Raw genomic sequence first — 17,935 nt, forward strand, 5'->3', positions numbered from 1 at the left:
AAGCGAAACCTTTGAGAGCCATGCCACGAATGTTAATTTCTACCCTGCATTGATCCTCAGCGATTACAGGGTTGGTGACCGAAACACAGACAAGAAAATAACGAAATATCCACAGCATTTTTCCTGAAAAACGAAATTCAGTGAGAGGTACGGGCCGGGTATTACAACATCAGTGAATAAAATTGTTTCCTGAGGCTGACTGAGAACAGTGGACAATTAGAATAAAAACCCCCTTTCTGTCATAAACTTATAAAAGAGGAACATGATTCGCTGTAGAATAATCTAAAAATTAGAGAGTTTTCGAAACAAAAGTTAAACTCTGTAAAAGGCATTCGTTTAGGGCTTGATGTTTCTTTTGTATGAACTCAAATATTCGTAAACTGGTCAAGGATTCAAATCACATTAATTTTCCATCAGTTGAGTTTGATTCTCTTCGAATTCGTGGTATTCTTTCAGCGAAAGAAGAGTTAGATTACAGTGCTACTCTATTGGCCTCTGTGTGATGAATTTGAGAGACGATCTATTTAGTTTTGAATATCCTCTCGGCTCACTTTTTTTGAGACATGTCGAAAACGCTTTTGGTTTGAATTAACACAAACAAAAAACTTGTAGACAGCTGCATACTGGATAACGGGTCTGTTTTCAGGTTTAGCGTTGTCCATTAAAGCCCTCAGTTTTAAGAACATTTCTTCAAGAGAATTAAGTATTGAGTTGGATCTCTTGGTATTAAATTGATTTCTTCTCGCAGATGATTTTATTTAAAGGTGGTATCTTTGGTAGGGATGTCAGCCTGAATTACAAAATGGGAGAACCATCTGTTAAGGCACAATACATTTGGTGTTCTCCCTCAAAAAGAGACGTTTTTGCGTGGTGAGAGCATGAAACTGTGCCAACCTACCCGGCAAAAATATGTCGCATGTAGCAGCTTATACGTCGCTCAAATATATCACCGTCTCTGATTTCCTTCAGTTCCTTGTTAAACTTTGGTTTACAAGGAAGATTATCTGTTGGAGTGAAGCTAAGATATTACGTACGCTCTTGTTAATAGAAAGGTACGCTAAGATGATAGGAAGTGGCTTTTTATGTTCACTCATATTTTTGAGACATATCTTTCAAGTATTTTCCTAGCCTCATCTTTGAAAGTTAAACAACCCTGAGACACATCGGAAGGTTTGCATAACCGGCTCCACGAATACTTCCAACTTCCTTCATGAGTAGATGAAGTCGTGCAAACGAAAAAAGCCCTCTATTACTTAATTCCAATCTGTTTACAGGTCGAAGAATTAAAACTACTTTCTTCATATTCTTTTCCCTTTTAAACCTCAAATGAAACTTAACGTTCTTATTTATTGTGCACTCAACATTTTCTTGATTCTTTTTGAGGACAAATGTTAATAACACGGATGGATAGTTTCCGGTCCTTGGCGTCTACGATCAAATTTCATTTCCTATTCTCGGAAAAATTGATCGCGCTTCCCTTAGATTTGAAATTTGTCTCATTGATAACCCCAAGTGTTAATCATAATCAGGAATTTTTCATAACAATAACTGACCACAGGACCGCCCATAAGTTATGACAACTTTATTGTGGAGCGGACAGAGCTCCCTGCGACTCAAAGTCTATATTCAAAAACTAATCTACCCAATTCAAAAACACTTCAGAACCAAATAGCGTGGAAGATAATTACCCTTACCAGGTGCTTTTAAAGTGATTTCAGTCCTACTGTCATGGCTCAGTTGTAGATCACGTTGGTAACGAACCTTTACCTAGTAGCCGAGAAACAAACCACCTAAGTGGCAAATTGTTCATAACACTTTTCCAATAATTCGCACTTGACAAAGGACCAAATTCCACGTTTCCGCATTTCTTAAATGTGACAGAAACATAGAGCTTCATGTTTCCGCTACATTTACGTTCTGCAGAAACGTGTGATACCAAGTCTAGGCGATTCTATCAAGTTTTCGTCATGTTTCCGGAATAGAAATGTCAAGTCATGTTTCCGTCATATTTAAGTCAGGACGTTTACGCTGTTGTTCGTTTCCATTATGTTTCTGCAATGGTGCCAACTTAAATCTACTGAATGCATGAGACTCGCCGACAGATGTTGTCTAAAAATGTGAATATTTTCCTAATTTTACTTGATATGACGATATCGCTTCATGCAGGTTAATTTATTATTCTGCTTATAACAAGGGGTCAAATATATTTGGAATAGTTTTTTTTGTTCTGTTTTTTTTTATTTTCGTTCAAACCACCTATGTGGCAAATTATTCATGACAGTTTTTCAGTGATTCCAAATTAAATTTACTGACCACACAAGACTCGCCGACAGATGTTGTCTAACAATGTGAATACTTTCTTAATTTTACTTGCTATGAAGGTATCGCTTCGAGCAGGTTAGATTATTATTCTGCCTAAAACAAGGAGACAAATATATTTGGAATAGTTTCTTTTTTGTTCTCTTCTGTTTTCTTTGTTTGTTAATTTCATTTTTCTTTCTCGCGGCAAAACAAATTTATTCACTCTGAACAAAGACAGAAAAAGCCTTTTTTTACGAATCTTTGCGAAAAAATATAATCGATACGAGTTTTACAAAATTGGTAATTATCCAAATCAGTTATACATGTAGACATCTTATCGATATCCAACACTCGTAGGAAGAATCAGCTTATAAAAAGCTTCTAAGATTCATGCTGTTTAGGGTGCATCAATTGAAAATCATACAAACTATTGTGGATACGTTTAAGTGATTTAAACCGGAAATACAAGAATCTTCTGATTTACATTTTTGTGAAATTTGAGAAAAGCTTAAGATCAACTTTAGAGCCAATTTGTGGCAAAGAGTCGCGTTTTATTACATGTAACATGTTTCGGCGAAAAGTTTAGATAACTGCGGTTTTTTTTTTTTTTTTAATCTTCATGTGGCCATAAGAATTAATTTTTTTTGTCGAAATTGTAGAAAGCTGTGTCAAGTTTTGTTTCGATCCAGCGGAGCTATTTCAGTCAAGTTTTAATAAGCCTCTCAACTTCTTTTTAAAATACAAAGGTCATGTTATCCATCTTGTGGGACTGAAAAGTCAAAAACGTTCATGAACAGATTACAGAGACGCGAGTAATTACTCTAAAGCAAACTTTCGCTGTAGGTTTCTCCTAAAACTTTTTCCCTAAAACTTCATCCGTTTGTTTTCATCTTACTTCAAAAAATTGGGTAGCAAAATGACAAAATATTCACGAACCTCCTCTTAAATGTATTTGTTATCCAGTATTATTGCGAGTATTTAGACGAAATAATTCATTATACCAATACTGGGAGAAGAGTCTTATGCGAATATTTCAAGGCCTTGTTAGGTTAATGAAGATAACAAAAAGTAATAAAAAACTCTTAGTAAACTTCAAAATATTACTCAGACTATTGATAAGACATGACTATAGGAAAATCTTACCTTGTCCTCCTGGAATTAGTGAAGCCAAAACAGTGAGAACGAAGCAATAGAATACAGAGTTTGTTCTTAGAAAAACAAAGCCCGTTATAATTTTAGCAAACAGCTACAGTGAGTTTTTGGTTGCCAAAACTTAATTATTTTCTTTGGAATGTAGTTGGTCGGTGAAAGTCAATTATACATAATTCATATTAATGACCTTTAATCAGTTGCACAGAGGAAGTTGTTATTTAATATTTTTTCCATTCTGACTTAATTATATCTGAACAAGTGTAACATATGACACAAAGCTACATGAAGACTGTTTATCAAATGTTTATACGCTCTCCTCGTCCGCCCACATTTGATGGAATAGTAAAGACGACCGTTTTATTACTGACCCGAAATTTTTGGAACGTCAAAGATGGATTTAAATTATTCCGTGAGGCCAGTTTTGTTCCCCCGCCGCTTTTAATTCAAACCGTATCAGTCTGCTGTACAGGGAAGGTTGACGGACATGCTTCACTTCCCGTCTTTTTAAAGAACTTTTGAGCAAAGTTGGATTTTTTATCGCGAAACATTTATCACTTCCTTTCTGCAGGAGATTGTCGCCATAGGAACCGACTCGTTTCGGTTGTGTTTAAATTGTGCAAGCGAATAATTTGCCCCATCCGCATGACAAGTTTTTATAATTTTGACTTCGGCTTGAAAGAACTAAAGCCCCGTATTACACTTTTTTTAGGGATCTGAAAGGGCTTTGGTATAATTTTATGGAAAAAGGGTCAAGATGTGAATCGTAGGTGAATCTTCCGTCTCTAACCAAGGAGGCAAAGTTGAGAAGGTGTGGAAAGTGAGGCAGGAGAAGAGACTGAAAGGATAAGGAAGCATAAAAACCAAAAACCAAAAACGAAGATCGGGAAATTGATATGGTGAACTTGAGGTTTCTCGTTTTCTCGGTGAAACATATTTCCACGTTCTTTCCCCTAATAACTTTGTTCACAATCAGTGTTAATTAGTTATAACTTAAGTGCAACTAAGTAAAGATCCATTACTGACATTTAGGAATCAGTTTATTGATTTTTAAAATAATGTAATATAAATTGACACTACTGACTGAAGACTCGGAAATAGTAATTGTAATTAAAATTACACGTTTCTCTTCCTTTTTATGTAGAAGAGCTCAAGAGTCTCCTAAAAAGTTATTCTAAATGTTGACAAAAACATATCAATGTAACAAGTAAATAAAGTTTTGCGGAAACTTGAACGTGTCATCACCTTGGCATATTTAACCACTTTTATGCCCTACTTTCTGAAGAGCGAAACAGAACTTAAGAGGCGATCTCTGTAAGAGTGGTCCAGGGCATTTCGCATCGGAAAAAAGTTTTCCCTCAAACTTTACCCAATAAACTATTTTTGGTAACAAGTAAATAAAGCCACAATATTTTTTGGAAATACCTCAAAATAAAATTTTTAGAGCTCTCAAAAGTCAAAGCTGCAAAAGGCCCTTTTTTGACCTCTTGCGACATCGAAAATTTCAAATGTTGAATAGCCCGGTCCTCGTATCACACCGCATGCAACAAAAAATATTTTGTATTCTTAAAGTGTGTGATATATAAGGTGTATAAAATGCATTTCAATTTTGATATTCGTTTATTCAGAGGCTCGTCATAATTTATTTAAAAACACTCGTTGGACAGCTTTCTGAAATTGGTTAAAAGTACTCTTTCTTTCTCGATTGATATTGCTCAAGTTCAAACCAGACCATTAAAAACTCCGCTTGATTTCTGCTAATAAGATGTTTGGCTGCAGAAAAATATAAAAACATCTTGCACTTATTGATTTTCTTCGCCGAGGTGACTTCGAACTTTTAGCGATATTGCAAGCGTGACAGCCGATTATGCAAATTAGTTCATTGAGCAAACTCCGACCGTTTTATGTGAGTAGATCAATAAATCTTAGATTTTAACCATTTTAAGTAGAAAATATAGTAGGACAGAGCTTTAAACCACACCGATTAATACTTTAAGCATTTTAAAAGGCCAAAATTTGACAAATTTTATTATCTCGTGACGAAAGACGTCAACAACAACGTATCGAATATCATAATTTGATTAGCCCTCGCAAACCCCTTTTTTAAAAGTTTGGCTTCTGTTATTTCATATTTGAGTTCTGATGGCTTACGCTATTCAAACCTGTATGAAAATTTCAAAATTAAACTACAGGATTCTATTTAGTGTAACCGGCGATAACAGCACACACTAAATTCACCGTGACCAGTGACTCTGTCACGTAATTCCATCGTGTAATTGTCCTGAATACTTCTCACGTCTAAATAAAGCAGCGATTTCTCGGATTTCTCGCTGAAAGGGAAAAAATAATATTTGGTCGTCACATCTGTCTGCATAACGGTCTCTGTTCCAAAGTTTGAAGAGTTCTTGTAAAAAAAGATATCGCATTCGCATAACGGGTGGACGTCATAACTAGATTGCATAACAACTGCACTCTGAAATCATTTCCTCCATTTTTGCAAGAGGTGCTGCATTTGTATCTTGCATTTTGAATGCGAGCTCAAAATGTTCGCATATGTCTCTTAGCATCTTGACTTTGAGACTAGACAACCTTGCTTCTCTTGCCAACAAGCACACATCATAGATATCAAACATGATTGGATGTTTCAATCTATCTCATCCATTACTGTGTTCCTCGCCTCTCTCAAACACCCTTCGTCTACATCAGACGCGGATGCTTCTATCAAGTGGTCGTCTGCGTCGGTGGCATCACCCGATTCTTGTTGTATTTTAGATTGCTGTTTAAGGCACAATCTCGAGAAGAAACCCTGAATCTGTATGTTGGATAACCACTCTGTTCTATCGAACATTCTCTCTCCATCTATTGTGCAACAGTTCGCATATCCTTTGCTACTTTCACTGGGTTTGGTTTCTGCCAGTGTCTCATCCGATATTAAATTTCTGTTTCAAGTACTGCCTGACGTTTTGCGAAAGCCGTTCACTTGCACCTCTCTTATGAAGAGCCCATCCCATGGGAAGCTTTGATGTACTTGTCAAGGGTTCTGTGGCCACTGCAACCAGTTCAGTCGAACTTTCACCCTCTAATGACAATGACTGAAAGTAATGAACCCACTACCTCTTCACTTTGTCATAAAGACTTTAAGTCATGCTCGCAGGCACAGGACTTACATGATGAACTAGCTAGTTCATATGGAAGTCAAGGTCGGCCTGCGTCTTAAAATCTTCATCGCAACCAGGTTCAGGGCATTGATAGGAACTACCGTCGTTGCCATCATTGCTTTCTCCTGCTGATGCAGTTCGTCGAGCAGTAGTGGGGAAAAATGGAATCTCCTTCACCAGATCCGTCATTTTTTCTGTGGAAAAATTGCAATTTTAATTTTACCGAATAAACTTTCCAGACCCAACATTAAACGCTCTCCAAACGCGCAGGCCCTCTTGTGTAAGTTGCTGAAAGTGGCAATCGTGATGTCCGAGCCCTCGTAGAGTTGATACTAGCTTACTGTTGTGATAGCAACCTGCTTCATCCGATCTTATAAAGGGCCTTTTTTATTCCTGAATTTCTTAACTTTATGGTGACAAAGAGATTTTCTAGGACTGACAGCGCTGAAAACCAGTCTTTTTTACAGCTGTTAAGAAGGTCTACGTATCAGGTTACTTCCAGGCTTTCCTCCTGTCTTACAACAGCGCTACCCGCATGCCAATTGATTTCCCTCTAGGGAAACCATTCTGCTTGCTTTTCCCGGAACTTCATCGCTATGAACTTCATTGTCCAGTCAACTATTATAAATGCTTCATCTCCCTCCAAAGTATCGAAAATTTGCAGCTCGTACTGATCCTGGTTTCTGCTCTCAGGATATACTCTCTCCATTCAAAGGTCTTAGCGGCAGCATTTTTTGCTTCATACAGATAGTCTTCCGCTTGAAACCTACCCAATTGCATTGTGTACTCAGAAATAGCGCCTTTTACTTCTTCAAGAACACTCTTCAACATCTCACAATCCTCACACTTCACGTTGTGACTGTGACTGCATACTTTCTGAACTTCAGTGTCACCAGCATAGCTCAGTGCAAAGACCCTACAGTGATCGGCACATTTGCTATCGTCCTCTTCGCAGTGATTACGGTATGTAGTCTTCAAATACAACTTGCTCTCCTGAAGCCTCTTCCGAACTTCTTTACACTAGTCCTTTTCTGCTCCCACGCTTTCCAATTCGTCTATAATTTGGAGAAAATCCTTGAAACCATCCGCTCCCTCAGCTGCAGTATCGTGTAAACCTCTATATAACACCATACATCTTATAAATGGCCTTTGACTTCTGCAAATTGACAGAATACCGGCTCTTTAGCCCTTCGGAATCGCTACCAGGGTGTGTCGGATACTGGCACGCTGAACTTTGGCGCCAGAACTTCCCATAAGTCTGAGTCTTCTGCATCGAACAGGCCAGCCCTTGCAAAGATAAGCTCTCCTTCTGTGAAACTCTCTTTTGACAAATGGATTAAGCAGAGATGACTCTTTATTGAGTCAGTACTCTGAGGCAAGATAAACAAACCGGAAACTCCTCGTGAGTCTGCTAACGAAGTTTCTGAAGAACGCGACTGAAAACAGGACTTCTTTTGGCGAATACCGCTTCAAGAATTTAGTGTTATTAATCCCAAGCAAACCAGTACCGAAAGAGAAATATGAATTACAGCTAATATAATTACGCATTTTACAGTATAGATATAGCTAATTGTTGGAAAAATGAGGTCACACGTAACGTAATAATTTATTTCCTCAAAAATCGCGTGGTCCTTTTCCACAAGAACTCCCTAGAGTTCTGAATAGAAACTTTCATAAAGACAGGTGTGCAGACAAAATTTCTCTTATTCCTGCCGACCAGAATTCGGATCCAAAAGGCGATGTTATCGCTGCTTTATTAAGAAGGGAGAAGCAAATGAGGATAATTACACATGTACAATTGAATTATGTGACAGTGGTCACGGTGTATTTCAGTATGTGCTGTTATCGCCGGTTACACTAAATAGAATCCTGTAGTTTGGTTTTGAAATGTTCATACAGGTTTGAATAGCGTAAGCCATCAGAACTCAAATATGAAATAACAGAAGCCAAATTTTTAAAAAGGGGTTTGCGAGCGCTAATCAAATTGATATTCGATACGTTGTTGTTGACGTCTTTCGTCACGAGATAATAAAATTTGTCAAATTTTGGCCTTTTAAAATGTTTAAGGTATTAATCGGTGTGGTCTTAAAGCTCTGTCTACTATATTTTCTATTATATTTTCTACTTCTAAGATTTATTGAGCTACTCACATAAAACGGTCGGAGTTTGCTCAATGAACTAATTTGCATAATCGGCTGTCACGCTTGCAATATCGCTAAAAGTTCGAAGTCACCTCGGCGAAGAAAATCAATAAGTGCAAGATGTTTTTATATTTTTCTGCAGCCAAACATCTTATTAGCAGAAATCAAGCGGAGTTTTTAATGGTCTGGTCTGGACTTGAGCAATATCAATCGAGAAAGAAAGAGTACTTTAAATTAATTTCAGAAAGCTGTCCAACGAGTGTTTTTAAATAAATTATGACGAGCCTCTGAATAAACGAATATCAAAATTGAAATGCATTTTATACACCTTATATATCACACACTTTAAGAATACAAAATATTTTTGTTGCATGCGGTGTGATACGAGGACCGGGCTATTCAACATTTGAAATTTTCGATGTCGCAAGAGGTCAAAAAAGGGCCTTTTGCAGCTTTGACTTTTGAGAGCTCTAAAAATTTTATTTTGAGGTATTTCCAAAAACTAATGTGGTTTTATTTACTTGTTACCAAAGATAGTTTATTGGGTAAAGTTTGAGGGAAAACTTTTTTCCGATGCGAAATGCCATGGACCGCTCTTACAGAGATCGCCTCTTAAATGACTGAATCTCATTTTAGAATTTGTTTGTCCCCTCTTAATTAATCAACATCTAAAAACCCATCACATATAGTGGCCACATCGACAATTTGGCATTAACCCTGGGCCATTTTTTTCAGTCACTTTGCAGGATTTCGTTAGAGGTGAGGCTGAACCCTCTTCAATTGACTGGGAATCCTAAAACCAAAATTAAAACAATAAAAAAATGACGTATTCCAATGATAAAAACCATAAGACACCAAACGTATCACAAATTAGTAAAACACACTTTTCGCGAATAGTTTGCAACCGGCGCCGGTCGCGGTAAAAAAATGCCGTATGTGTCATGCGCAGCAAAATACGACCCAAAGGGAAGAGAAACAAGGATGCTGGGTCTAAATGTGAGAATGAAAATTGAAAGTTGCTTTTTGTTTTGAGCTGACAAAGAAAAACAAATTGATTAAAGGATAAACCCTAACAGTCAATTGAAAAACATTCCTCTAATGTAACACATGGAATCTGAAGAACTGGATTCACAATAGTTTCTTTTAAAAGACTAGCTATTTCCTTGCCTGTTATTTAATGACTAATTATAAATTGATGATATCAACCAAGATACGACTATGTTCGTGATCGTCACATAGTTGATCTAACTTACAGTTCCAGCGAAAGCTATTAAAAGAATTCTGTTCCAGTGTGAGTCCTGATCAGTGGTCAGACTGAGAGCCTTTTTGGTCACACAATCTATTATAACACCAATTATTACGGCACCAGTTCGCTCTGTAGGCCTATCAGTATTCCCAGTCCAATGAATGGACGTGGTTTTGAAACAGAACACCGAAGAATGACATAATATTTGATTCCTATCCATACTTTTGCTTTCACTTATTTCGAGAAACGAGACTGAATCACTGATGAGATTTATCAGTGAAACCACAAAGCATAAAAGTTGTGCCCTCGCCACCATATTTCGGCCTTCTCTTTTTCTACGGTCCGGATCCTTCCAACCTAAGGCGTTATTGAAAGCTTTGAAACATTAAATCAACAGTATCATTGTAAAACCAAAACAAAGATAAAATATTTATAAATAGAGGATTATATTGAAAATCAGCAAATGAGGCCATACAAATCCCAAATCAAATAAAAAGTTTTTTGGATAATTCGTAATCAGCGCCAATGGCAGTAAAACTGCAATCTGTGTCATGCAAAAAAATGCAATCAGTCGGCCCAAAGAGCGGCCGGAAAAACAAAGATACTGGGTCTAACTGATCGTATTAAAATTGAAAATCGAGTTTGGTTTTGACTGAATCAAGAAAAATGAATTGACAAACCCTCCGTAGTCAGTTGAAAATCATTCTTAAATATAAGTAATGACTGAAGTACAGAAAAAATACGAAATACTATGTTCACAACATTTTCTCTACAAAATACTTACTAGTCCTCATTACCTGCATGTTATTTGTGAATTAGTTCTCAATTGATGCACATGTCCATCTGACAAATTGCTCAGAAAAGAGCCGGAAAAAGAACAAAAACAGCAGTTTTTATGAGAGCGTGATCTTTATGTCAGGAGATGTTCAGAAAAAAAATATATTCTAGAAAACTATGTTTGTAAATCTAAAATCTGAACTCAAAAACAAATGACTTTAATTCCTCAGGTTTCACCGTTCGGCCAACACCTCAAAGCGCTCAGTGACTGACCTTGAATATTAAACAAAATATTATTCAATTCCGGAGTTTAAAGACTAGCAACAATCAGCCTTCAAAACAGGATTAGCTTCACACGTTAGAGAAAGTGCTGCCAAGGGCATGTCACTGAAGAAAGGTGATGATCACTCTACCATGTCCATACCTATTAAAACAACATTCATTTTGCTGATTTGTCCCATTGTTAAGAGATCCTCCCCCTCCCCCACAGGAAAACTCTTCATTAGCTCCACCGTCTCCTCCAGAGTAACCTCCACCTCCTCCAGCTCCACGGTTCCAACGTAAACTACCGCCACCTCCAAACCCACCCTTACCATCTCCACCCTCTCCTCCTTGAAGATATCCTTTACCTTCTCGGCCAGAACCGCTCGAAGCACTTTGTCCATTACTGTAGAAACCGCCGCCGCCACTACCTACAATAAACGAAAACTGAGAAGCAGTTGTCTAATAAATGGCTTCTATTTGATTACTTACTTAAGAGCGTTTAAACGGCGATTCACAATATTATCAACTTAGTGCACTTCTCAATTTTTAGAAATTTATTCAAAAATATTATTGGGTAGTCGATTGCTAGAAATAGAACAGCTTATTAGGACAAAATAAATGTACATAAGGTGATACGTAGGATTTTTTAAAAAACTGATATTCTAAGAGGTGCCTCCGAGAAAAGAAAAACTTCAAAGTTAGAATTAGTAATTTCAACAATTAAGTTCTGACAAATCTTACTGTCGTCCTCTTGTCCTGATGGATTGAACCTACTGATTGTTTTGTTTTTTTCTTCTTTCTCCGCGTACCTGAATATTTTGTACTGGCCTTTTCTCCATTTCCGTTGCTGCCTCCTTAACCCAATGGCAAGTTATACCCTCCATTCCCTGTTGTGTTTATGGACGCATCACATCCAGGATGTTGTTCCAATACATTTTTAATTCCTCCTCCACCTCCAGCTATAATCAAAGACTTGTTGTTTCCTTTCACTACAAATGTACCTCCTCCACCTCCGGCTGTTTTTGAGTTAAAACTCTCCTTTTCCCCTTTTTGACCAACAAGTACATGAATGATCTCATCTTTGGTCAAATTAAAGTTTCCAATCATTCGTGCCCCTCTTCCTCCGGTTTTTATAAAACTGTCCTCACTGTACCCCCCTGAGGCTCCTATTGCTTCTATTCTGTATTCAACAGAATAGAAGCGTGGCACAGTCCACAGTTGAATACCGCTGAGCAATTTTACTTCTCCGTCATGATCTTGATCTTTGTAATGACTACCAATCGCGTCTGGACCCTTTGGTCCAATCTTACCAAGATTTGTAAACACAGCTGTAAATCCTGCGTAAAACCATAGAATAAAAGTAATGTTTTTGGTAAGAAATTGTCAAAAGTTTCTTTGCCATTTCTAAGGAAATGTTCTTACATTTACGTAAATTATTAAATCACCGAAAAAATGGCATTGAAACGTCAGTCACTTGGAGCGTTCGATCAAGTCGTGCTATGCATTTTCCGACGCTTGCTCACGTTTGTATTTTTAGAAAATAGAAATCCTCGATAGTCGGGCATTGACTTACTTCATTACATCGAAAGATTACATTCGACAATAACATATTGATTGCCGACCTGAATCAAAATGGTGATGTTAAAACAGTTCCACAACTCATTCATACAACATTCCTATAATCGTGCCTCTCGGGGGGCTCAATATCATGCAATTATTACTAGCGGTTCGTTTGCAAAATCCCTGCAAATGATGATCCAAAAATACTTCTTTTCTTGTTCAAACGAGAATCAATACACAAGAAATCAATTTTACCTTCGTTGTGTTTTGTCCTGGGGCTGTATAATTGTGAAACCTTTCAGTATCGTTGCCGTACTGCAGATTGTACTTTGTAACCCACTCTCCCTGGTGTCTATTACTTCCTTGTGTTGCCATACGTGTCACTCGAGTGTTCAGAATAACCAGATCAACTTGGAGCCATTGATACGTACCATTACTTTCAGCCGCCCAAGATCCCGCTCCGTCAGGATTTACAAAATGAAGTCTGCTCTGAGTGGCGGAGTGTTTAGAATCTCTCTCTGAAGAGGCGCTTAACTGTCCATCAGAGATGTCACCGCTTTGCATGCCGAGAAATCTTCCACATTCTGTTTACGAAAGGTTAGCGGGCGTTTTACAAATATAACTTATCTACGGCAGCGAAATAAAAGTAGCTATAAGATCATGAAGCAATTAATCAAGCGTAGTTTACACTCAGCTAAAAAAAATTTCGTTAACATAATCACAGAAACTTCCAACGAAATGAAGAACCTTAAAGAGCTCCTATAATTAGATCAACTGTGATGCAAACTATCAGCTTTAGAGGAAAGTTATTTTCTTACCTTTCACGCATCCATACAGTTTCACTCTCATTGATATCTCACCTTCCCACTCCACTGGTAGAAATCGTATGTACCTTGCTGTGATTGGTGCATTCAGGTCATGATAAACAACACTGTTCTCGTCTGTGTTTCCGTCAAATTCCTGCATTATAAAAGATTTGAAATAAATGTTACGTGTTTTCATATAAATTGCTTGGTACGTGCCCGCATAAGAACATAAGAATTTTTTAAAATAAAATCTATATCATTATATTATGCAATGTTTTGCGTTAGGTAAACCGTGAAATATCTCACGAGCGATTTCATTCATTAAATTCATCCCGTTCCACCTTACGGTAAAATTTAGACGAACTTTATCTACAAATATCTATCTGAGGTTGATCAAAAACTGGATCAGGATGAAATTTGTACCCGTGCAAAGAAAATGGTAAATGTAAGAAATTCCATACATCGTAACAATCTTCTTTAACAACTGTCGACTCGTGCATCGTAACAAATCGAGAAACGAATCCCTGATTGCAAAGAAGACTGTTTGTCCTCACAAACTACTCAAAGAACACTTCGGGGAAGTTTGAGTAAAGGAATGAACTTGGCTTTGTGTACAATGAGCAGCTCATGTTTTAGAACCCTTCCAGGCCTCTGATCAGTTTTACCTTTGATATGGTTTTTCCTTGTTCCTTGTAGTTTTGAAATCTCACTCCATAGTTGCTGTATTGTAGCTTGTACCTCGTCACCCATTTGTTATGTTGACGTGATCCCTGTGTTGCTACTCGAGTTACTTCAGTGTTTTGAGCTCTGAGATCGAGCTGAAGCCACGGATTAGAATCCTTATTATCTGGTATCCAAGTCTTCCTTGTGTGATGTAATCTTACAATTTTCGCGTTATCCTTGTGTTTTTGGGACGAGAAAGTTATCTGCTCATCGGTGATTGCACCACTTTCCATACCAAGCGTTCCTTGAGAACGTAAATCTATTTTAATGCAAAAGGAAATCTAAAATTACCAAATAAAAAAAGAGTGTCGCAACACCCTAATATACCTGAAATTGCTCACACGCCATTGGGTGATATTTTCCATTTTACATAATCTGAGTACATTTTGGCTTCTGCCCACATCAGGTGTATTTTTTTAATGAGAAAATATCTCCTTAATGCTGTTTACATGTTTGTGACTGAACGTTGTTGCGAGGAGCTTGGTGTATAATCTTCCATTTTAACAGATTAAGAACATCAGATCTCTTCATTGATGTTGTCAAGCATTTTCTCACATAAAACTTGAAAGCCCGCAATATACAGAAACCTCGTTTTAATCATTTTTTCAACCAGTTATTGGATTAAGTGACGAAATTCATCCTTGAATTGAGTTGATATGAACCCAAAAGGGACGACGTTTTTAAAGCGGTGTGATAATATCGTTCATTCGTGATAAACAATTAGATATTGGTTTAAATGTGGTACGAAAACGTGTCTGCTGGCTCATTCAACGAACGTGGCTAGAACAATTTTTAATCAACCTTAATCTTTCATTGTTTTATGTTTTTATGTAGATATGGGATCACGTCTGATCTTTGCGTAAACTTTGTGCTTAGTTCTGTTGACATTCGCTTCGTAAGAAAGGAAACTGAGAAATTACAGTTTGTTCGTGTAGATGGTGGGTAAGAAACCGCGTTGAAGAAAATTGAGACTGAATGAGGTAAAAAACAAAAATGAGTGAAAAATCCCGTTCCAAGATGAACCATAAGAAGCAACATAGTTGTTCACATGTAAGTCCCTTTTGTATTTTGAATAACTTGTGCCATTCTAGGCTTTCACCTGCGATGTTCTGTGACTATCACCAATCACTTGCGGAGCTTATCACTTATACATCTTGTTTCTGCCTTAATGAAAAATATAAGACTCCTTACCCTCATCACAATCGTGGCCTTTAGATCCAGATCCATCAACACACAAACACTGATAGTCTTTGTCTGTAAACCCAGCTTGGCATGTTGCGTTATTCTTGCAAGGATTTTGCTTACAAGCATTCTTGGGAAGGAAGGGATAAACTTAAAATGATATTTTTGCACGCATGATAGGTTCCTCGCATGTATTCATTTATTCCCCTTGCAAGCGGGTAAAATTAACGGGTTAGAGAGGCTAGGTATCCCTTGGTCCGGTATTAAAGCTTTCTCGGACAATGAATATTACTTTTGGCCCATAGAGTTTATCCTCACCTCTGCTCCGCGGTAAATACAAATTTTGTTTTTCACCAGGTCTTCATCGTGTTCAATAGTCGCGTTATTTAGGTCACACTCATGTTTTCCAGACGACTGTTTTATCTCACAGAAGTTATAACTGACGCAGTTGGGTTCCAGGTAGCATTGAAACATGCAGAGATCCTCGTTGACGACGTCAATGGTTCGAACCGTGTGATTCTCCAACCGGAAGCCAAATTTAGGAAAACTGGTGAACTTTAAATTGCGGCAATTACCTTGAGAAAAAATCTACTAAGTTAGAAAGTTGTATGTAGCATTAGGAACTTTAACTTAAGCTGGAACTTTAGAGCAGTGTTACTCCTTAATCATTGCTCTAATTTGGATTTTGGTTTTCTGCCTTGCCTATAACACCAGTCGAGTAATTTTAAATATTGTTCTGAATGATAAAGGGAATTTTTAACTTTTTGATGCGATCACCTATTATGATCGATCTATCAATCGACGCCGAAGTCTACAATCAACCCGTGTTGATATGTAGAGTAATTCGTGTTAGTCACGTGATGGTAGTAATGTCGACTGAGCATGTTTAGCTCTTAATAAAGGTTATTGTCAGCTTTTGTTTGGTCTCGTCTCAAAGACTCAATTCGTGAAAAGCGTACGTACGTTATTTGTTGTGTAGCCTGACTGCAGATTTCGACCATACTGAGTATTACGAAAGCAAAGCGAGAGATAATTAAACTTGCTGACGTATAACTCAAGGAGTTAAAAACCTCTGTATATTAAAAAACTTGTTTACCAACTCTTTTTATACTATTTAGGTCCTGGCTTTTATCTCTAAAAAATTAACCAAATTTTTACATCCGTAGTGTGCATTAACAATGGCTTGGAGGCGAATCGACTGAAATTTACCCCCGAGCATGCACATTTTAAGGGCACAATTTAATGTAACAGGAACAATAAACCCTAAATTGTTACATTTTGGTCGAGTGAAGTAGAAAAACGATGAAGGAATCATGCGACTGCTTTTAAGAATCTGATGTCCAAGAAGTAATTGACAAGAAAACTTGAAAAGCGATAGAAAATGCGGCGCCACATGCTGCACTAACAGTTTTCCTTGAAAAATTCCTTTTTCTAGAATTTTTCGTTCAAACCATAAGGTAAAGTCTGAATTTTCAAATCATCTTCTTTAAGAGCGCGTTTTCGAAAATTTACGTTTTCGATGGGCAACTTTATTATCCAGATTGATGTTGACGCTACGATAAACTGTAAGAATAAATTTGCTTTTTCAATTTACTGCACCAAGTGAAAGTGAGGACTCAAAGTTGGGTGTTAAATATCGAGCCTGAGGAAAAAATTTTCATGTCAGTCAAAACAGGATGTCTGCATCAATTAATGATGAATTCCTTTCCAAAAATACATCCTCTGTTGTGAACTTGTTCGTGGTTTTCCATTAGACAGAATCTACTTTAAGCTACTTACTTTCCTTAATTTGAAAATACAATCAAACACATGTATTTACTTTAAAGCAAAAAAGCGTCAAAATCTTTTTGCGATCATGAATATGTGCTGACGTCACTGTTTTAAAATAATTTTCGATCTTATTTTACCATACTGACGCGCACGATGGACATTCATTTATTTTGCCTGAGTTCGTGAAAGTCTCGTGATCATTATTGCATGAAATAACTGGCAGATTAACTCTTGCAAGGTTTTGAAAACCTGTCCTTAGCTCACACTGAAACCTGTGTTTGTTAAAAAAAAAAGACTTTGTTAACAAATTAAAGTTGCTTTGATGGCAGATAGTTTTTTGTTTAAAACGGTCTGTTTTGAGACTCGCGTCACATTTGCAAAGCAAGGTGATGTTTGCCACCTTTGTTCTTGCGCTTTTAGGAACTTAAAACCCGACGGTGTTATTTTTGTGATCAAATACTCTGAGAAACTCCACCAATGGACGATCAACAATCTAAATTTTGATCAAACAGGACTACGTAAAATTTGTTTAACAAATTTTCTTCCTTGAGAACCACCTGTTTCGGTTGAAAAGCCCTTTTTAGGAAGTACAATGAATATTTTGTTTATTTATGTATATATGCATATAGAACTTCCTTTCTGCAGAGACTCCCCGCAATCCACAAAGTCCTCAATTTATAGGATTGTAATATTTGAATCAACTTAAGGATCAACTTTTAGTCAGATTTTACCAAAAAAGGCCAGTTGCAAGTTTTGATGCAAATAACATGTTTCAGCCCAAAGTAAAAAGCTCTGTTGCTTTTTCTTTTCTTTTTAATTCTTTTCCCCGAAACGCTATTTCTAGTCTAAAAGACTATA

At 37.2% G+C, this 17,935-nt stretch overlaps 1 pseudogene; it reads right to left on the reverse strand.

The window, feature by feature from the left end:
• Nucleotides 1–11,156: 11,156 nt before the first annotated feature.
• Nucleotides 11,157–12,143, reverse strand: LOC131785819 (acanthoscurrin-2-like; annotated as a pseudogene).
• Between the last annotated feature and the right edge of the window lie 5,792 nt (nt 12,144–17,935).

This window comes from Pocillopora verrucosa, chromosome 8 (assembly GCF_036669915.1).
Source record: "Pocillopora verrucosa isolate sample1 chromosome 8, ASM3666991v2, whole genome shotgun sequence".
In the NCBI taxonomy this organism is placed as follows: Eukaryota; Metazoa; Cnidaria; class Anthozoa; order Scleractinia; family Pocilloporidae; genus Pocillopora; species Pocillopora verrucosa.